Source organism: Saimiri boliviensis, chromosome 2, assembly GCF_048565385.1.
Source record: "Saimiri boliviensis isolate mSaiBol1 chromosome 2, mSaiBol1.pri, whole genome shotgun sequence".
NCBI classification, from domain to species: Eukaryota; Metazoa; Chordata; class Mammalia; order Primates; family Cebidae; genus Saimiri; species Saimiri boliviensis.
In genome coordinates, this window is record NC_133450.1 from 201,057,303 (window position 1) to 201,080,913 (window position 23,611).

At 39.4% G+C, this 23,611-nt stretch overlaps 1 long non-coding RNA gene and 1 other non-coding gene across 2 annotated transcripts in view; both read right to left on the bottom strand.

Annotated features, from left to right (window-relative positions):
• The window catches only part of LOC141582885 (uncharacterized), a 508,101-nt gene that overhangs the window by 89,131 nt on the left and 395,359 nt on the right, over window positions 1–23,611 (bottom strand). The window lies entirely within an intron of this gene.
• On the bottom strand, window positions 12,024–12,163 carry LOC120366531 (U4 spliceosomal RNA). The gene has a single exon (XR_005581171.1). It is a non-coding gene; the product is annotated as a U4 spliceosomal RNA (small nuclear RNA).

The window sequence follows — 23,611 nt, forward strand, 5'->3', positions numbered from 1 at the left end:
CTTAAATGACCTCAAATCAGGATAACAATAGTTCCTAACATACAGGATTGTTAGAAGAAATAATTGATATGAAAGACACTTAACCCAGTGCCCAGCCCTTAGATAGCACTTGGTTAAATCAGACACCTCTGACCTTTCACATTTGTCACTTCTCCTAGAACCCATGGACAATACCATGTGAACCAAACCAGACTAGGTAAGATAAATTCCTTGTTTGAAGGTTTGCAAAAATGAGGATTCAGAATTGGTCAAATTTACTTAGGCTTTGGTTTATTATAGAGCCAGTTAGAAAGGAATGTTCCAGTAATAACACCAATGAGTGAACCTACTGCTTAGAGGTTCCCATTATTCTCCATAAAGGTATCTTAAAGTCACCTGTCTCCCCAGTCTGTGCAGAGCAAGAAATAGGCCCACTCACTAGAGCCCAGTTCAAGGCCTTGCTGTTTTCTCTGCCATTATTGAAGGAATAAGAACTCAAGTGTCCATCCTATTACTAAAAGAGGAAGTTCTTGCCTTGTCCCTGTTACTACCCCATTTTCTCCCCTGATCTGTTTTTTATCTTCTGTCTTCAGGCCTATTTAAGTTTGCTGGCAGTAAGTCCTGTCCATTGCCTAACTCATGAAACATTTGCAGAGACACTGGTTTTGAAGAGTTAAAACAATTTCTCTTTTCTCACTAAGAACTTTATTTAATCTCATTGCACTCCTTTTCCTATCTGCAAAACAGGATAATACTCTCTGGAGTTTGCATGAGGATCAAATAGTACAATGTGTTTACAGAGAGCCTGGCACCCAGCAGACTCTCTCAAAGGGAATCCCACCCTTCTTGATCTGTAACAACTTGTGCAAGAAAAAGGAAAAATAAAAAACCTATGGAGCTAGCGCATATGATGGGGAAGCAGAAAGTAGGCATGAGTGACAGCACAGACACTTCGAGCCCTGAGCATCCAGGCAAATGTGGTGGCAGAGTTGGACCAGTTGGATAATATTCGCCTAACTTGTGAACCATTTTCACTTATACTTCCCGTAGCATTGACATGTCAGTCCTGCATGGTTCACCTTTTGCAACGGAGACCACGTACCTTACTGAGGTCATGGTGAGTGCAGGGCAAATCCAGGACTCACCCAAACCTCCTATCTATCACTAGCTGTGCTATTGCTTCCACACTGAGGGCTTCTGCCTTAGACATGTCTGGAAGAAGGGTGCGTCAGGAATAAGATATATAAGAGATCAGCATAGTCGACCCTTGAACAATGCAGGTTTGAATTGTGTGGGTCCACTTATACATGAATTTTCTTCTGCCTCTGACACCACTGAGACAGCAGCAACCTCAGCCTGCCCAATATGAAGACGATGAGGATGAAGAGGATGTATTTTCTCTTCCTTGTGATTTTCTTAATAACATTGTCTTTTCTCTAGCTTACTTTACTATAAAAATACAGTATATAATACATATAACATATGAAATATGTGTTAATCAACTGTTTATTAATAAGGCTTCCAGTCAACAATAGATTATTAGTAGTTGAGTTTCTGGTGAGTCAAAAGGTATACTCTGATTTTCAACTGCGTGGGAGTCAGCATTGTTCAAAGGTCAACTGGAATAATAAAAATGCAAGGTTCTACAGAGGTGATTTTGTGTGTTCTCTGGCAATACCTACATAGAAATAATCTGGCTAAACTCAGGAAAGAGCAAGCAAGTGTGATATATATGCAAATGTGCATATATATTTGTCTATCAATATTTGAATTTGTCTACAGATATGCACCCAGAATATGAAAATGCCTATAAGGGTTGATCTTTCTTCAATTTTCAACTGTGTGCTCTGGCAGCAGGTAGTCACTATAACATATTCAGAACAAGCAAGAATTAAGACCAAATATGACTGTGAGAGTAGGGACTATCTGATTCATTCATTCATTCATTCATTCACCCACTCATTTACACAGTGTCACTTTTCTGAGCATTTTTCTATACTATGCTCTATGCTGGAGCCTGCAGACAGAAAGGAATAAGAAATAAAAGTCAGCAAATGATTTGTTCTTAAAGCCCCTCCAGTTCTGATTTATTTATTAAAATGAGCGCCACTGTCTCTGTGTAGGATTAGGTCCAATAAACCATAATCCATCATTTTTATTTCTAGAAATGGGCCAGATGACCACTTCAGTATATTGGTATTCTCCAGTCAACAACCTCAAAAACTCATCAAACGGTATGAAAAGAGAAAGGAAGGTCAGAGACGAAGGCCTGGATGAGCAAAGAGGGCTACAACTTCTCAATAACACGAGCAATGGAATTCCTTTCTCCTGGTCCAAACAGAAGACATAGTCATAAACCAAACCATGTTTTATTATATATATAACTTTAGGCTCTCCAAAAAGGATTTGAGTCTGTGTACAGTAAGGGTCAGGATATGGAAATTCACTGAAAATAAACAGTAAAGCAGAAACAAAAGAATAAGAAAAAGGAAAAGATTGGGAACTTCATAGGATAATATAATTCTCCTTGACATGGTGGAAGATCACATTGGACTCTGAGTTTTCCAGCAGTGGCAAATATGGGAGTATAAAATTCTATAGCTCTTATTATATGAGCAGCAAAAACTATAAAAGTTGATTAAAGAAGATAAAAGTCTTTGTGGGGATTATTGTACTTCTACTTTGTTGGGTTTTTCTTTTCCTTTTTCCCCTGGGGCTGTATTTTTAAATTAACACCTGATTTAGGACTTGACATAACGAACATTGAAAAACAGAAAGGACAAAGTCCCTCTCCTTTGGAGTGTAAACTTTCTGGGGAGGGATCACAGTATTCTTCATTTTTAGATCCTAGAGTGCAGGGATATGACTGGGTAGAAGCTCACAGATGATTGCTGGATGAATGAATCAGCGTATCACAGACTAATTGATTATAGTCCTAACAGCAAATACCAAAGCAAACTTCATACAACTATGCTGATAACAATGCTTGCAAACACCTCAGTATGTGCTCTTAAAGAGCAGATAAATGAAAGTAAGGAATGTGACCCAAGTTAAAAGGTTTTCATTCATCTTATTTTGAGTGAATAGAAGTAGATCATAGGAGAGGCAGCACCAATATGCAGCCTTGATCATGCCAGCATGGCTGACCCATTTGTTTGTAGTCAGAGTTCACTGCAATTGGTTGATGGATGTTGACTATTCTGAATATCCTCCACAGAGGAGGAGGGTGTACCATTCTTTGCTTGAACTCTTTTCATGAATTCACTTCTTTCATTTTAAACTATTTAAAAAATAATAGAAACCTTGAATGCCACTATATTATGCCACTGTATCACTTTACAGTGTGAAATATAATATCAAGTTAAATGGATGCTTGTGTTTGCTCAAGAGCCCATTCTCTTCTCATAGGTAGTTCTATCTAGGAAGTCTTTGGATGAAGAAAGTTGCTTGATGGTTCTAGAATCAGAGTAGGCAGAGTTTGCTGAATTTTCTTAATTATTGGGGGTGCTGTTAGGTTTGATCACTGACGTGTTCTCCAATGCTCAGAAAAAGTTCCAGCCATAAAATATTCTAGTGTGAGTGAGTCAAGATACCGTCTCTCCTAGGGCCTCACTACCTTGGTCAAGATATTTAGACAAAGTGCGTGAAAACCTGTTCAAGTTTACTGAATATGCCAGACCTGATGCTTGTGCAGGCCACCCACATCAGTGAGAAAAAAGCCTACAGTCCCATCTTCTGGATTTGATAAGTGCAATCGTGAATACCAGCACTCTGCTAAAGTTCTTAGTCACTCTTGTTTGCTTCCCTCTGAATTTCCATCTAAGTAGTATCAAAGAAACAGAAGGAGTATAAGTTATGGCTTTTTTTTTTTTTCACAAGAAAGAGGAGAAACCATAAAATCTTTTAAAAAGCCTTTTACAGATAAATTGTTTCTAAGCACGACCACACTCCTGAAACACTCAATGAATGGTTTGAGGTGTGGGGTGCTGCTGGAATTTATCCAAGACTTCAGATGCTGTGAGGATTGGCCATTATCCTTGCCAGACAGGCTTGTCCATCTTCCCATCAGTTGCAAGACATTTAATAAAAACAGGCTGTGTTAATTCATGCTTGTTTAATGGACTGCTCCACAGGGCCTCAACTGGGTAAGCCTGCAAGACCCAGCCATGCATGGCAAATGGCTAAGCAGATGGTTTCAGTTTAGATAGTGGCTGTCAATGGTTTGGTGCGAACAGCTCTTGCAAACCAGCATGAAGTGAACAGATTGCATGGTGGCTGGGAGAAGCATATGTAATTGGAAACAGTAGCCACTTACAATAGGGGCACATTTTCAATCTTTATCACAGTGGCTCCAGTTGGGAAAAAGAGCATTGATTAACCAAATGTGTTCTTGGCTGTGATGAATCCAACATTAAGAAAATTTGGGTAGTGTCTCAGGAGGGTGCTGGGCATGGCTGGTCTGCTGCGTTAATCAAGAATGTCTGGATCCCAGAACTAATCCTGTTCCTGGGAGACAGAGAGGCACTTGGAGAAGTAGGGAACATGCTCAAAAGAGCCAAATCAGCAAGCTGAAACTTGCCATAGCTGGAGTTATGGCAATAGAGAAGGCCAGGTAGGCAAACTGTGTCCATGGGCATGAAAGACGAGAAAGGTAGAAATCCACATGGGTTCCTCAGGGGAAAAAAAAAGCAGCACTGGTACATTATTTTTGGAGACCCTCACTGAGAGAGGACAGTGAATATCTGCAGCAGATGGTAAGGCCACAGGCTCCAGGTCAAGGCTACTTATAAGACAGGATCTGAGAGGAAGTTGTATGGGCAAGACAGGGACATTTCTCAGAACGACAGTGAAATGAAACCATTCCCTGAATCAGAGACAGGGCAAATGGACCAAGGCAGGGACTGGACCCTGGCTTTAGAGCCAACTTTGCAGAAAATGTGTCTTCCATATTTATTGGTATTTATTGAAAAATTATCACATCCTAGTCCTTGAAATAGGTGGGGACACAGAACAATGAGACATGAATGATCTTCCTGACTCTTGTCTGTCACTCCTACTATTCCTTCACCTCCATCAGCACTTGTCTGCCCACTTCCTTGACTGTATTAAATTCTCCTGCTCGTCAGTGTGCTATGTAGTTTCTGTTCTTCCCACCTGTAAGTTTCAATGTTTTTCATGTATTCAACGATGGTTTTATTAACTCCCTTACTAGACCGTACGTGCCATGACATCAAGGAACACTTCTGGTCATTTTTTTAAATCAACATATTTTTAAAATCAGTTTATCAATGTATTTTTTAAATCATTTTTACATCATTTTAAAAAAATCAATGTACTTTGGGTCTCCCAGGGGGTGAATACTCAAGAATATTTGCTTAATTAATGTATGGATGAGTGAGAGGGAAAAATGATTTCTTTTTTCTCTGTTTGCTCAGAACCCAGGAAATGGCGGCAATGCCAAAGCAGAAGAAGGCCCCGGGCTCTATGCTCAACCTAGACTGTGGGCAGTCAATGAAGGCCTCCTGGGGGAGGTGACCCAAGGCTAAGGTCAAGTTGCCCCAGCAAAGATGGCAAGAAAAGCTGGAGACACTTGACACAGCTCCTGAGAAATGGGCTGAAGCTGCTTAAATGCTTTCTACCCAATGCTTTCGAAGACTGGAAAATAGCAGGGAGAATGGAACCAGTGTTGGGCGTTCCCTGGTTCAGCTATGGAGAGCACAGGGTAGAAGGACAGGGGTCTAGGTAAGTCCTACATAGGAGGGAACACCAGGCACCATGAGAACAGCAGAGTCTTTCTCGAGGGAAATATTGTCTCTCTCCATTGTAGTAACTGTAGAAATGACAGAGCCTGAAATCTGGCTGCCTGGATGCCACGAGGGCCACAGAGAGCTTCCCAGGCCTGCCTGAGCCCCCCAAGTCCCCAGAGTCAGACTCTGTACTGTGCCTTCCCACAGTGTTCTGTCCTGGGCCTGGCACCGTATTTGCTGTGTGTCAGAAAGGCCACCCAGCCTGAGGCACCCTTGGCAAGGAGAGCTGGGATTGTGGGGCTGCCCACTGATAGCCTGGCCTGCTCTGATACTAAGGTGCTATCTCCTTGAGTCAATATCCTCTGGAGATAACACTTGCCCGTGTAAAGGGCCTGTGTGAAGGAGCCATTCTTCCCTCTGCCCCTTTCCACAGCCTGGCTCAGTTAGCTCTTTTGGCAAAGCCTGGGCTGCTGACGTGACAAGGTCACCTGGGAAATGTGAGCTACACGTATGCAGTGCACTGAATCAAAGGAGGCTCAGTGCCATCTGGCCCAACACCCTCACTCAACAGATGAGAAAACTGAGGCCCAGATAGAGGGCAAGACTAATTCAAAAGCTGTCAAAAACAAGGGAAGAACTCAAGACTTGTGGCTCTCTCTTGAAGTGCTCAGTCCCCAAAGAAACAGACAATGAAAGAAACCCAACATCATTCAGAACCACAGTTCATGGAGGGAAACGGTCAGGTAAGGTATCTCTGAATAGTAATCCTGCTGTTGAAACCCATCACCATACTAAGGCACCCAGAGACACAGCTAGGTGTGACTTTGCACAAATTGCTTTCCTTCTCTGAATCTCTAATAGGGGGACAAAAATGATCATGGCTCTCACATTGTCCCTGACCATGAGAAGTTCACTTATGAAGATATGTATCCCAAGCCAGTCGTAGTACAGGATGAGCATTCTAGAGATGTATACAAGGTACCTATTTGTTCAAGGGCTGACAGTTCATCCAAGGGAGAACCTAGAAGGGCTTCTCAGAGCAAGTGGCACTTTGGCAAGGTTTTTAAGCAGCTCATCCCATAGGTGAAGATAGTGGACAGTCAGAATGGAAGCAGCAGCGTGCAGCCAAAAGCCTGCTGTGGGAAGCCCATCTTGTGTTGTGATGAGCGTTGTCTAGTGCAAAGAAGTGCATAGGGGCTGACACATGGAACTGAAAAGAAATCAGAGTCCAGATCTTGATGGTCATGTAGATGGTGGTCAGATCTGAATATAAAACAATCATTCTGGGGCCAGGTATGGTGGCTCAAGCCTGTAATCCTAGCATCTTGGGAGGCCAAGGTGAGAGGACTGCTTGAGCCCAGGAGATCAGCCTGGGTAACATGGCAAAACCTCATTTTTATGAAAAATACAAAAATTAGCCAAGTATCACGGTGCATATCTGTAGTCCCGGGTACTTGGGAGGCTGAGATGGTAAGACTGCTTGAGCTCGGTAGGTTAAGGCTGCAGTGAGCAAAGATTGTGCCACTGCACTCCAGCCTGGGCAACAGAGTGTGACCCTGTCTGGAAAAAAAATTGAAAAAAGAAAACAATCACTCTGGATCATCAAGTTCAAGTCAACATCAAGTGAAATATAGCTCTGTGAAATTTGTTGTGGAACTTCAACTGTATAATTCATTTGCAGCATATCTAACTGATTAAATCTATTTTGTCCATTTGAATTATATAGTTTGAGTTTAATAGCTTTAAGAGAGCCACAAGTGTAAAAAGTGTATAGCTTTTATGTTAGCATATGTTTATATAGCACTAAGTCAAGTTTTTAAAAAGTTACACTGGAGGTAACTATGAAGGATGGAGTGTTGGAGACTGGACTAGAATCAAGAAGGACAGCCAGGGGAAATTTGTAATCGTGTAGGTGAGAAATAGTCCCTGAGACAGAATACAGTGCATGGCTTTAAAACGTGGGCTCCTGTATATGGCCATCTGTGGACAATTTCAGTTTCTAATCCTTATGATTTGATTTGGACAAGCAAAGTTCCTTCTCTAAACCTCAGTTTCCTCTTCTGTAAGCTGGGGATAATAATGTAATGGAATTAATTCATTGGATGAAATGAAGTATAATGATTAATAATAATCCATACGAAGTATCTGACATGGAATTTGGCCAAAGCATACGTTCAGTAAAAATTAAAAGAAAAACTCACAGCAAACAAAACCACCAACAAAACACAAAGATGAAACCAAGGGCAGTGTACACTAGACAGTCTTACACTGAAATGTAAGTTTAGTGGGGAGAGAAAGAAAACTGGGAGAGGGAAAACTCTGGGGATGAAAGGTTTTAAGATCTCCCAAGACCCACCTCCAGAGCCCTGTGTTGAGCTCCTTTCTGAGATCCTCTAGGGTGCTCTGTGATGAGAGTTAGAGATGTAAGACTGCAACTGAGTTTTGTCTCCGAACTTCTATTAACCTCAGTAGGGAAGACATCGGGTTCAAGAGGACCAAGAAGAGAACCAGAGCCAGCAAAGAAGACAAGGGGTTTTGTTAGGGGTTTACATACAGGCGAGAGAGTTCAGTTAAGGCAGGGGAACAGGCTCTGGAGGCAGGGAACCTAAGGCCATTTCACGCTGACTTCCTAGAACTAAATTAAAAAGAAAACCCTAGCTTTCCACTCCCAAGTAACAAAAGGACCAGAGGCTACTCCCTTTGCAATTCCCCCACATTTTCTGCATGGCAGATGGGAAATTGGCTGTGCACAACCATTCAGACTTATTGTGGACTGAGTCCTCCTTTGCACAGAAGCACAACTTTGTAACTTCACCTTAGTCTCTGACTGGTTGCTTTTTGCAGCCAATCAGATGTTTGCACAGGAGTGTGCCCTTTGTAATTCCACTTCAGCCTCTGGATGGTTCCCTTCTGTAACCAATCAGACCGATTGCCACCACTTCATTTACATGAGGTGAGCATGAAGTGGCCAATGGGAAACCTCTACAGAGTACTGGGACCTGGGAAGATTGGGTATCCGGGCCCTTGAGCTGCTGCGTGGGGCCGCTCACACGCTGTGGAATATACATTCATTTTCAATAAATCCCTGCTTTCCTTCTTTCGTTGTCTCATTCTTTCCTTGCTTTGCTGCGTGTTCTGCCCAATTCTTTGTTCAAAATGCAAAGATCCTGCATAATTTGAGTCAAGACCCCTCTGCCTGTGACACAGTGGTGTAAGTTGGACAAGATAACAGCATAGCCCAGTGGCGGTGGGCTGGGCAGAAAAACTGCAACCACCTGTAAACATCATCCAATTTATAGAGCATTTTCACTGAACATCCTCCCCACAATGACCTCCACCTAGCAACCTTTACTTAATCCGAAACTCAGTGCCTCAGTCCCCTTACAGCCTCATGTTCCACAGGAAGGGGTGGGGCTCAGATGTTTCTCATAGATGAGAAATAAATCTTTGGGTTGGCTGCTCCCCGATTCCCTAGCTCAAAATACACATTCATGTGTGTCTGCCAAACAGGCTCAGTCTAAGGGTTTGCCTAGGTTATTGCTATCAGATGCGTTTACCCTGCACTGGCCTACACTGGGTGAAAATGATTCCTTTGCATCTGCAAGTGGGCTTCACTTCATGGTATCATTGACTGACTGCTGGAATTTCAAACACAGAGTGAAGGATCATTTGCCTTCTGTTGAAATTCAAGATTCATTTAAAAGTGAACACTTCAGAGGGCAGTGCTTTGGTCGAAGGAAGATGTTTCTAAATACTTTGTGCCACAAATCTGCAAGTCTCCCAGGCTGGGGCTTGATGTTCTTTATGCAGTGTCCACCTCTGATTTCTCTCCTTCTGCTTTATCTCAGGAAGAAGACTATTGAAAATTTAGAAGTTAAATGAAGATGTTCCTGTCATACTCACTTTTAACATTTGGAAGAAAAGAGTATTGAAGGGCTGCCTTTGGTCCTACCCAGATTTTATTATTTTAACACCGTAATTTTTGGCACAAATTCTATTTTCTATAACTTTATTAGAGTTGGGGAAAAGTTTCAGTTTCCTAGCTTAAATGAGGCTAAAATGTAAACAGGAAGACCTTGACTATCCCTTTGTATTAGAACGACATTCTGCCGCTAGCCAGCTTAAATGCAGTTTCAGAGAACTGAAGAAGTGTACTGAGAACTTGGAAATCTCTAATTTGGAAATTAAAGACACCTGGATTTTACTCACTTATTCATTCATATATTGAACAGCTATTTACTAAGCTTTAGCGTTTTCTTTTTTCATATGCCATACTTCGTGCTGGATTTACAACAGTCAATCAGCTAAAATTAGAATTCAGGACCTCAGGGAGGGAAGGAAGAGATTAATCAATTTCAAATAATAACAATACAATTACATTTAATCTTCCAAATAGGCTAAGTGGAAGCATACGAAACTCCAGGAATGTTTATTAGGGAAATTTGATCTTATCTGGGGGGTTGGAATCACAGTTCTACCACTTTCTAGTCAGACGGGCTTCTAAAAAATTTAAACTTCTGGAGCCTAAGTCGACCCATCCGTAATCCAGGGTCTGTCTTCCAGGACTATGGTGAGGGTTCTAGGAATAATGTGTGAATGGGCCACCACAAGAAGAGTCTGTGGTAAATGCTCAGTTAATCTTTTCCTTTTCTTCTTCCTTCCTTGAGGTCATTAATACTTAGGTAAACAATTATTTTCAAAGCTGTCTGTTTGGAAATTACAGAGGTAGGAATTAGTCTACATTTTTAGGCTGACTATATTATTGCTAAAATAGTCTCCCCCCGCCCCCCTTTAAAATAACTCTAGTCATGGGCTCCAGGACCACAGAAGGAAAACAAGGTAGAAGGAAAGCACTTGGGGCCCTGATTCTAGAAACAAACTCTTGCTACTATGCAAAGTCAGTTCATAGCACTCAGATCCCATTCATCTCTAGTAATAGCCCAGTGGCACACCATGTGTATTTCCCATGTATTCTGGCCAGGAAATGGGAATGGGATAGTGTTGCTATTTCACCAAAGCACCTCTTTTTGTTGCTGGTAACTGAGATAGAGCACTATGATCACAGCTGTGGACTGGGGTAGTGGATTTTAAAGCAGCTCTTTCATAAAATATGGTCCAAACCAAACCAAAAAGCACCATGCCTGAAAACAAAAAACTGAAAAGGAATATACTAAAGAATAAGAGCAGAAAACATAACTTGGTTTTTCTACTCCTTTTACTTCTACATATTTTTTATAAACATTATAAATAACACATATTACTTTTAACATGTTGAGATAAGAACAGTTTTTTAAGACATTCAACTATGAGCTCATAGACAAGACTGAGCATATTTTAAAAGCCTGTTTTTGACTCCAGCACATACACCCTATAAGATTCCAATTCTGGGATATTATCAGGGCAGTGGCTCCTCTGACTCTTCCTACTTTTCCTTCCTTTCCTAGGAGTTTGCTCCTATAAGTCCTAAAATGAATCTCTTATTTCACTTGTTACACTGTATCTCTTTACTACTGAAGTGTGAGTTCTTCAAGTTCAAACATCTTGTCTTGTTCAATTTTTTTGGATCTCCTATACCTAGGACAAGGCAGCGACAATATAATAATGACAATAACAATGATGATGATAACAACAGCAGGAGGAGGAAAAGGAAAGAAAATGAGTTAATATTTACCACCTGTGCTAGAGGTACATCCGTGAATAATTTCATTCAGTCTTTAGAACTGACAAGTTGGATGTGTCATTTCTGAATTACAAAAATTAGACTGAAAATCACAATTTTTTTCTTAATACAAAGATGTGTTATTTCTGATTTACAAAAATTAGACATGATATCAAGCTCTGAGACAAAACTGAAGTCAGAAGCTAAGTGACCTACCTCCTAAAGTCTCTTAGGAGGGCTGGGCTTCAAACCGAGTCCAGGCTACTGTGCTGTGGAGTGTGTGCTGTGCTTATGCTGCTGATCAATGACATAATTTGTCATTAAACGCAATTATTTTTTAAAATCGAATGATTAATGTATGTCCTGGGTATCAAGCAGATCATACAAACATAAGGGCCAAATAGTCCAACAATAAGAGATGAAAAAGTTAAATACCTTTGGAGTCCAAGTGGTGAAGGAGGATTAACAGAGTCTACAGTGAGGTTGAGACTGCCTGTGTCACCCGTACGGGGCACCTACGAGCCTGAATGCACACTTTTTTTTGACCACTTTAAAAGAGCATCATCAGGACCTAATAGTGTGAAAGAGAGACATTCTGACTAAACCTAAACAGAACTATTTTTTTTTTTTAAATTTAGTCTCCGTAGAGACTGTCAAAAATTGCCAATGCCGACTATATTTCAAGTTGTCATGGTGGGGTACTGGGAAAAGTTTTCAATTAGCAATAATCGTACCTCGGATACACCTCATTGGCTACGTACAGCCACTGTGCAAAGCTAACAGAACTATTCTTTTTGTTTGTTTGTTTGTTTTTGAGACTGAGTCTTGCTCTGTCATCCAGGCTGAAGTGCAGTGGCACAACCTCAACTCACTGCAACCTCCACCTCCCAGGTTCAAGTGATTCTCCTGCCTCAGCCTGCCGAGTAGCTGGGACTACAGAAGCACTCAGGCTTCACGAATTTTTGTATTTTTAGTAGAGATAGGGTTTCACCATATTGGTCAGACTGGCCTTGAACTCCTGACCTCATGATTCACCAGCCTCAGCCTCCCAAAATGCTGGGATTACAGGCATGAGCCACCGCGCCCAGCTAAACTATGCTTCTTAAATGCACTTGGAGCACTTCAAAGTTTCTAGAAGGAGGAATTAGAAGTTGGCATCAGAGTCTCATTGACTGCTGACCATTTGTTGTGGATAATTATATTTAAATTAGCAGTATAGCAGCATGCATCAATTCTGAGTCTCATATGTGGATTTAGGAATCTTCAACTGATGCTTCTGTTGTCTTCAAAAAATCTGGGATACAAATATGAATATAAATGAGTACAGGAAGCTTCCTTCCAGATCAACAATTCTCTTAATAAATGAGCAACTTCAGCAGGTGTTTTCTGCTTGTATGTATCTCATTAGCCAGGAAACCAAGGTTTCCAACTCAGGCTCTTGTTGAGTTACCCAGAATACCACAGTCTCAATTTCCAGTGTTATTTCCTGGTGTTATTTCTCAGCCTTTGCACTCAGGTCAGTTCTGAATCTTAGATTAAGCTGCTACATTTTGATTAGCAAAAAAGTAATTGTGCTTTTTGCAATTAAAAGTAATGGTGATTACTTTTATAGCAATATTCACTAATTGCATTTATTTGTGCTTATGCTATACGATCTTAAAATTATTAGTTACATATTTACTTTCCTAGTAAAACAAGCACTTCTGTCAAGCAAGGGCTTTCTGTTTTTATCTTTGTTTCCAACAAGGGACTACAAATATAAAAGTACCAAAACAGAGATATAGACCAATGGAACAGAACAGAGGCCTCAGAGGAAATACAACATATCTACAATCATCCAATCTTCGACAAATCTGACAAAAACAAGCAATGGGGAAAGGGTTCCCTGTTTAATAAATGGTGTTGGGAAAAGTGGCTAGCCATGTGCAGAAAGCAGAAACAGGACCCCTTCCTGACACCTTACACCAAAATTAACTCCAGATGGATTAAAGATTTAAACATCAGACCTAACACCATAAAAACCCTAGAAGAAAATCTAGGCAAAACCATTCAGGACATAGGTGTAGGCAAGGACTTCATGACTCAAATGCCAAAAGCAATGGCAACAAAAGCCAAAATAGACAAATGAGACCTAATCAAATTCCACAGCTTCTGCATGGCAAAAGAAACAGTCAGTAGAGTGAATCGGCAACCAACAGAATGGGAAAAAATTTTTGCAGTCTACCTATCTGACAAGGGGCTGATATCCAGAATTTACAAAGAACTAAAACAGATCTACAAGAAAAAAACAAACAAGCCCATTCAAAAATGGGCAAAGGATATGAACAGACACTTTACAAAAGAAGACATACAGGAGGCCAACAAACATGAAAAAATGCTCATCATCATTGGTCATTAGAGAAATGCAAACCAAAACCACATTGTGATACCATCTCACACCAGTTAGAATGGCGATCATGAAAAAATCTGGAGACAACAGATGCTGGAGAGGATGTGGACAAATAGGAACACTTTTACACTGTTGGTGGGAGTGTAAATTAATTCAACCATTGTGGAAGACAGTGTGGCGATTCCTCAAGGACCTAAAAATAGAAATCTCATTTGACCCAGCAATCCCATTACTGGGTATATATCCAAAGGATTATAAATCATTCTACTATAAGGACACATGAACACGAATGTTCATTGCAGCACTGTTTACAATAGCAAAGACCTGGAACCAACCCAAATGCCCATCGACAATAGACTGGATAGGGAAAATGTGGTACATATACACTATGGAATATTACGCAGCCATCAAAAACAATGAGTTTGCGTCCTTTGTAGGGACATGGATGAACCTGGAAACCATCATTCTCAGCAAACTGACACAAGAGCAGAAAATCAAACACCACATGTTCTCACTCATAGGCGGGTGTTGAACAATGAGAACACATGGACACAGGGAGGGGAGCACTGCATGCTGGGGTCCATTGGGGGGAAATGGGGGAGGGACGGGGAGGTGGGGAGGTGGGAAGAGATAGCATGGGGAGAAATGACAGATACAGGTGAGAGGAAGGAAGGCAGCAAACCACACTGCCATGTGTGTACCTATGCAACAATCTTGCATGTTCTTCACATGTACCCCCAAACCTAAAATGCAATAAAAAAAAGTACTTTTAATGGCAAAAACTACAATTACCTTTTTGCACCAAACAAATAGTTGACTGAAAACTACAATATTTGGATCCTTTTGGAAGGAGAGAAATAATCGAGTGTCTTACAAGGTTTTATGAAGTGCAGCCTATTTAAATCTAGCTACTAGGCCTTGTCAGGTAGTTTTGAAAAGTAAATATAATTTTAAAATATGGTTTCATTAGAAAAGAATAAAACAGTAAATAACTAGATCTAATTAATCAAAGTTGTCATAGGAAAATCAAGTTATACAATTGATTTTATTTTCTTATTTTTAATTAGGGAAAGTTCTGTAAACAATATAGATTTAATTCAACTTTCTGTTTCTTCTGTATCTCTAACTCATTCACCATTCACTGAGCTTCTACTCTGTGCCAGGCGCCATGCTAGACATTAAGTATTAAAGAAGTGACACAAACACTTTCCCTGCATTAATATGCTTATAGCATAATAAGGAAGCTAACTGACAACTTGAATGTGTGAGATTATAAAGGAAAGAGCCTGGTCAACTTCTAATTATTCTTCAAAATAGCTCAGCTGCTACCATCTCCAGGCAGTTTTCCTTGATCTGAAGAAGGAATAACTCATTTCTAATTACATTTATTAGTGTATATGCTATACAATCTTTAAATTATTGGTTACATATGCACCTTCCTACTAAAGCAAGCACTTACACTGAGCAATGGCTTTCTCTTTTTATCTTTGGTTACAACGAGGGACTACAGAAATAAAGATAAGAACAGACTGTTCTTACATGCATGATAAGTGTATGCTGTGAAAAAAGAATCAAGAAGATCCATTATGTATAAAGTGGAGGAAGAAAAAGCATGGCAGAGAAGCTGATAAATATTGAAGTTAAAATATAAGAATATATAGAAAATAAAAGTGCCTATCTTTATGTTGGAGGCATTGAAAGATATAGAAAAAAAAAACATTTTGGCAATTTTAGATTAACCAAAAGGGTGATGGGAAAGTAGAGAAAAATCAGAGTATATTTAAGTTCAGTAGAATGACTGCTTTACAGTATCTTACGACTTTCTTCTTCTTATCATGACCAAAATTTATTGAGAGAGTTTTATTCTTATATTGCTGTTTCCACAACACTAGGAACAGGGTCTGACTGGTAATACCTATTTTGTATGTGAGGTTTAATTAGTCATTAAAGACAAAGAATGAAAAAAAAAAGGTTGGGAGCAGTGGTTTGCATTTGTAATCCTAGCCCTTAGGGAGGCTGAGGTGGGTGGATCATTGGAGGCCAGGAGTTCAAGATCAGTCTGGCCAACATGGTGAAACCCCATTTCTACTAAAAATACAAAAATTGGCTGAGGGTGGTGGAATGAGCCTGTGGTACCAACTACTTGGGAGACTGAGGCAGGAGAATTGCTTGAATCCAGGAGGTGGAGGCTACAGTGAGCTGAGATTGTGCCACTGTACTCCAGCCTGGGCAACAGAGTAAGACTCTGTTAAAAAAAAAAAAAAAAAAAAAGAAAAAAAAGAAAAAGAATGGACAAAGTGGACAAAGAATAATGCAAAGGTGAAAAATAAACTGTACAGTGAGTGCAACTGAGGATAAATCATGTTGAAAAGTAAATATATAGACTTTCAGTTAAAGGTTATGAATTGCACACATGCATTTTTCTCTACTTCTGTCTCAAAACTCCATTTGAACAACAGTTTAAGGACTAAAAAATAAAGATAGAAACCCAGAAGGATAAAGAAATCAGAAGAAAGCAGAACTTTTTGGAAGATGGAAAGCAGATGGGAACTGAATTAGTAGACTCCATAAAGCATAATTATAATTCAAAATCTTATAATTCAAATACAAGCAAGAGAAATATAAGCCAAATTAAGCAAAAAAAGTAAATAGACTTGTATATTTACTCAGAAGCCACTGCAGAATCCCAGGCTGGGTAGCATTAGGTACCTCTGAAAAGAGAGGTCCAAGTAAGAGAAGTGATCAAAAGTGTATTTAGAAATATATGAGACCTCTTAACTTTTACCAGGCAGCTAAGTGACTATCCTGGCATATTGGAGGGTTCTTTCTCTTAAGAGGGTAAGAGATCGTGGAATACTGAGCATAGTTGAAACGTGGGTCCATGCTCCCATGAAAAGGGGTTATTGAATTAAAAAGAGGGTGATGAAATGTGTACCTACCACATATTAAATATTCAGACTTTCTTCTCACACAACCTGCAAGATGCAGGCATCCAGGCTTGTACCCTTAAGGCAGAGGCTGTAGGAGACTTTTTCTGGGGAATCATTCCACAGGGAAAAAAATCTGACATTGGGGTATGAAATGGCCCAGCCAGATAATCCTATATTGAAGCCCATGGAGGGTCTTCTCTGTACACAGAGCTTTTAGTGCCCCACACTTAAATATGAGATATTTGAAGAAAGTATTTTGAAATCCTAAGACCAAAAAGAACAGACAAACCAGAAACACAGCCTAAGCATGGACATGAAGATTTCTAAAAATTATTATTAATATGCTCCAAGAGATGAGAGAAAAATTTGTGTTGGTGAAAGAAGAACGGTATTACATAGGAAAGGAGCATTGGATGAAAGGTTAAGAATGAGAGCTGAAGTGAAAACATTAAGTGGGAGGATTTCCAGATAAATCCAAGGAAATAATCCAGAAAAAAAATACAAAAAAAGATGAAAAATAGAAGAAAATAAATGAACCATATCAGAAAGTATAACATCTGAAAATAGAAAGCTCAGGGGGAAAAAAAAGGGAATCTATAAAACAGAGGGTAAGACATTATTAAAGAAATGGAAAAAAAATGTTCAGAATTGAAGGATGGAGTTTTCAGGTTAAATGGGTTCAGCACAATGAATGAAAATAGACCCACATCAAAACACATCATCATAAAACTTTAGATCACTGGGCACAAAGAAATCTCTAAAGTCTTTCCAAAAAAAGGGGAAGAAAGGATATTTCCATACAAAGAATCAAAAATCAGAAAGGTAATAGACTTTTCAAAGCATCCCTAAAAGCTAGGAGAAAACTGAACAATGTATTCGAAATGGATTCTTCAAGCTGAGAATACTATGTCTGACCAAGCCATCCATTAAGTGGGATAGTAACAAAAATCTTTTCAACCTAAAAGTTCTCAAAAAATTACAGATCATATAACCTCATTTAGGATTTGGGAAAGTGTACACTGAGAGGGAGAAAACCAAGGCAAAAGTGGAATCCAGGGGATGGTGGATCCAACACAGAATATGGGCAAATGAGTCCCCAGGATAATGGCCAATGAAGATTCCAAGTGTCAGTCATCCAAGAGGTCTAGAGAATAATCTGTCTACATAAGACCAGTTCAGGAGGCTCTGCGGGTATTTCTTCAAGATGAAATCAATAATTACCTACTGTATTTGAATGTATTAAAAGGCAGTTTTTCACTGCTTGGGAAGAATTTGGGGATAAATTAGTGATACGTATTAGAAAAACTAAGCAAAAGAAAAATCTTTTGGAAAATAAGTGGACTGTGCAGGGAAGAAAATATACTACACAATCAACTGCAAATAACACTTATATAATCATTGTAATATAAATATTGAAAACCGAGCCACAGTGAAAACATAGCTATCTTGTGGGACCAGGCGAACAAAAGCCTGTCTGGGTTAAGTGGGGCAGAGGATGAAAGAGAGCTAAATCCTCATTTCCCATGCTGGGAAGCTAACTTATAATCTCTAAGCTAAAATAAAAATTAAGAAGGAATATTATAAGCATGTTTTTTAGAGGATATGGAGGATACGGAAAGCACGAGCTGAACGAACTCAATGCACTTCTTATCACTGAATTCCTTGATTCTTTAAGTTATGCATGTAAATCACACTGATACAAATAAAAACTAAATTTGTAAAAGCTGAATTTATCAAGTTGTAGAGAAGGTGAGATGTTGACCTCTATCTACCCTTGATCCTTAGGGACTATTTTACTTTCTAAATATTCATATTCACCAGCCCTCTTGCTCTTTCTGTAAGGATTTAATATAGCCCTTCTATCAATTTAACAATGTTTTATTTGCTCTTTAGAGATTTCTATACTCATGGCTTTCTTGATTAAAATTGCTTTGGAAGGCTAAGCCTAGCAGCCATGTTGTCTGTTTGCCTTTCTGAATCAGGTTTCAAATGGTGAGCAAGGCTCAGTCTCTCCGTTCTTTATTTGTGTTTACTCAGGCAGGTGCCATTTTGTGACAAAGAAGATAAGATCTGTTCCCAGGATTGTAAGAGGTGACAAGTATATTATTTGAACATGTGGGAAAATTATTTAAATAAAAATGCACAAGATTATCAACACCCATATCAATCAGTTTAAACAGGAACCAAATAAATGTCACCCCGCCTTCACGTATGTACTTGGCAGCTTATCCGCCAAGTGTCCACAAAGAACAGGGAGGCAAGATGTTGACAGCAGTTGAGAATTTACTGAGGCAGGTATAGAGAAAATAGAAACGGCAATAAAAATTGGATGTTAATAAGCCTTCAACCACTATTATCTAATTTAATCTGCAGAACAACCTTATTAGGCATTTATTAATACCCCTAATTTACAGATAAGACAGAGTTTAAGCAGCTTGTCTACAGGAAAGAGCTAGGAATCGAATTTATGTCTATTTCATCATAAAGCCCAACCTCTTAAACATTTACGCTGCTTAGGTGAGAGCCTATACATGCTGTTCATACAGTGGGAATGTTTATGTTTGTGAGTATATTACATATACAAACACACATTTGTTTGTTGGGAGAGGGAGCATTATCAGAATATTAGAATATTCTGGACGTTCTATTTTGATGTGTCACCCATTGGTCGCCTTGTGATTTCTAAGGGAAATAAATGTACCAAAGATAAAGCCAAAACCATGTACTCTCTTTGTAACTGTACGCTTTGGCCCTAAATATCTACACAGCCAGTCCCTGGCGAGCTAGACTGAGTGGAATGCCTATCAAGAGACAAAGCTGAATGCTTGCTCTCCTCTGGACATTTGCTAACCAGTGCTGTGCTGGATGCTGGAGAAACTTGTACTGACTTGTAAGAGCCAGTAGTTGAATTTTTAGGAATTTTGCTAGCCAGTGGGTGTCAAGTTGGTAGTTTGAAATGGGCCATGGTGGGAGTCTTTACTTACACCACAGTACTTCAGTTTCCTCAGTCTAACCACTCTTATGCAGAGGAAAATCTAGTCCAGGAAGAGCAAGCTGCTCCATACAAGTGCCAAAAAGCTTTCCCCAAAACCTGGAGCAGAGCTGACCTAGGTCTTTTGGCCCAGACCTTCATAGGGCACAACAACAAGAGATTTTGACCTTGTCTAATTTTCTGTAACCTCATTGGAGAGGAGTGAGCAGTAAAAGAAAGAATGAGAAAGCCAAGCGTGACCCAAACAGATGGCTGGACCACTTCCCAGGGGGAGTAGCCTCTCTCAGCTTCTTCCTGCCCTTTCCCACTCCCTTCTGGCTTCAGACTTGAACTCCTTTGTGCTTTCATAAAGAAAGTTGTACTCTCAAGCACTGTGACCCAAATACTACCTTTGAACTTTACCTGCCTTCACGGACCCCCTTTAGGTGGAGGCATTTCAGCTTTCCCAGGGCTACAGCAATGTATCAGCTGCACAATGGAAAACAAGCCATGCCACCTATTGGGACCACGGTTTTGTTTGCTGTAACAGAGTGTTAACCCAACCCATTCAGGGATGCTTGAAGAACAAATGTCAAGATCCCTGATATGCTGCCAAACAGAACAAACAAAAGAACATTATCGTTATTGTGATTGTCAATATTATTACTATGGATTTGGGCATATCTATCAGGGAATATATTTAAAGATCAGAAAGAATCTAACTAGAATTATGCCATTCATCTCAGAGGCTAAAACAGTTTATTTGAGGAATTTCTTAATAAACAGCAGGCTCAGGAAAATGTTGGTGCTCCGTGGCCAGCATCCCCAACAATTCTAAGAGATAACACCACACTCAAACTTCAATGTTATCATCCAGCAGCACCAGGTAAGAGGTCCTTGAGAGGCACACGTCAGTCAGGAGAACCATCAGCCCACCCACCCCTTTTAACTAATAAGTCTTTAATAGCTGGTTTTTAACCTGGGGGCCTTGATTCCTTGATCCACTTATTTTTCTAGGATACAACATGGGTTTGCAGGGACATTGTCCTCACAGATGGCTAAAAACAGAGGTACCTCTCTAGCTTTTCCCTGCAAGTAACTGAGTGATGGAGAGTTGGGAGTAGAATTATTCCATTTTGTTTGCCATAGATCAGGGGGTACTGCCTGTAAACTTTCAAGTTTTTTTGATAGACAGTGATGGTACCAGGAATTGGCTGGGGATGGGAATAGCTAAAGATCAATCTCATAGTCCATATAACACCTTTTCCTCTGAGTCAGTACAAATCAATACACAGTGAGCAACAGAACGGCACACTTGCATAGAGGTAGGTTTACAGCAAGTTCTCCAGCCCCTTCAGCAATCAGAGGACCACCCCTCAACTCTCTCTGCACTGAAATTCTGGAGCTGCCACTTACAGCAAACATCTCTAAACAGGTGAAGGGCTGCAGTGTAGAGGAAGAAATGGAATTAGCAGGCATAGTCCAGATTAAAAACTTCAGCAAATGAGTGGGGGCTCCAAGGAAGCAGTTACGGTTCTGCTAAAACAGACCTTTTACATGAATAAGAGTCCTGGTGTACACACAATGAGTGTTGAATATGTTTGGAAACTCACTTCACATTTTATTAGTGACACTTAAATACATTTGGAAAGTTCTCCCACAAAGAGTCAATCTTCATGGATGAGAAATTCATTGAGGAAATACGGTATCTTTTAATCAAGAGATTCCACCATCTATTTGGCCTGGAAATAAACTACAAATGACCTCTACTTTCTTGTAGCCAGTCACCACCCTTGAAAGCCCTGTGAAGAATTCACGACGGAACCTGATTGCTTCTCTCATTTGTAACACAGGTCATTTGATGGTTCAGTTGACAACCATCTTTGTTACATAAGTGAAGTGTGTATGTGTATGCATGTACATATAAAGCAACAGATGAATTTCTCCTTTACGGCTTCAAAAAATTACACTACCTATGCTACAAAAACACATACTTTGTTTTATGCAAATAATGACAGAAAGGTTACATCCCATTTTCTTTTTTATCTTGGTTAACAAAAGACTCACCTCAATATTGTCATCTCATGTAGAAATTTACTCTGTATAGAATTTTGTTAAAACTACTTTTTCCCGCCTCTGCAAAGAATTTGAGAGAGCAAAACTCCCTTTTAAAATTTGGCAGAAGTTGAATGCATAAATAAAATAAATAATGAATACATAAAATGAATAATGAATAATGCATACAATAAAAACATTCATACACAAAATGTGCTACTGACCTAGTCTCTCAGAAATCCAAGTTTGGTATTGAGTGGCTTTACCTTACTGATGGCTATTACAATTACCTAAAGAAATAGAAAAAGTTGGTATATATTTTAAACTTGTTAAATATTAGTTTTCCAATTAGGGAAATGGGACAATATATGTACTTTTCTTAGTGTGTAAAAATATTTTCAGATTCAATAAGTTTATGTTTGAAGTCCCAAGTAATAGTTATAATTTTTGTTATACATTTTGCTTCTGTGGGGTAAAGGTAAGCATCCTTGTTTCCTGAGAAAATAAATATCATTATTTTAATGAGTAATAAGCATGTCAAATGTCCAACGAATTTGTACCTTACAGTCTTTGCTGCCAACGTAAAATTTTGCAAGGCCGGATATGAATTTTGCAGTAGCTTTGCGAAAGAAGATGGGTGTCACTTTTGTCAAACAAACCAACCTGTGTACTAAAACGCTCTGTGTTTGATAAGCCTTTTGTCACTAACACGTCTTGATTTAATTATCATCATGCAAAACTTGGACTTGGCAGTGCCAATGCCAATATTGATATTGACCTCACCTTGGCTACCCAGCACAGAAGACCTTATTCGTTTTATTTGACTTGCAACTTTTGTTCGTAAACATGGTCCTGTACATATTTACTCTCTTACCCTCTAGCACCTCATACCCACAAATACTGGAAATAATCCGGCTAACACATTTCCTCAACATTCATCCAACTATGATTAGCTTTCTTATTTGTAAGATATGGCATTCATGTGAACAACTCAAATTCACTACTGACAAATAATGATCATGCAAAAAAATTAATTTTCGAAATTACTTCCTGTGTTTACACAATGGCTTCCAAGACTAAGTTTAAGTTTGATGAATAATACTTATCAGACAACTCACACACATACACACACACACACACACACACACACACACACACACACATAATCATTCATATTTTTCTTATTAGGTTGACCAGTAAAACAATAAAATTGGTAAAAATTGCATCTATTCATAAGTGATAGAGGCAGTAATCTTTTTGAACAAGTTATTTGATTCCATATATATATATATATATATATATATATATATACACTCACAATTTAAATTTAGAGAAATTATGTGTCAGAATCAATATCTACCTAGTAAGAGATTTAATTGTATTTTCCCCAATAAAATTTCAGGACACAATTTTCTGAGGATTAAACGCTAATTACTATGCCTGACACCAGGCACGATTTATAAACAATGGACAGCCAGGGCTTGTGCTGTGGGATACCACAGAGGAGCAGTGCAATGGTGAGGTCTCTGTCATCCTCTGTTATATCACTAGGGGAAAACTAGGAGACACTGACTCCAAGCAAAAGTCAATTCCAGAACATTGTTTTGTCTGATGTAAGGATGAAGGAATGAACCTAAGAGTCCTTGAAGGTAGAAAGCCTCACATAGTATCCCAGAATCTCCAGCATGTCATTTGTAAACTGAATAAATGGTACCTACTACATGACTACGAGAAAGTATGGAGTGTTTGGTCCCATGCCCGGTATATAGCAGGAATTTAACAAACTTTATTTTCCTTCCCTAATTAAAGTTAAATTAGCCTTAATGCTCTTCTCAACCGTGAGGTAGATGAAAGATCCCTTTTCACAAATAAACTTAATGC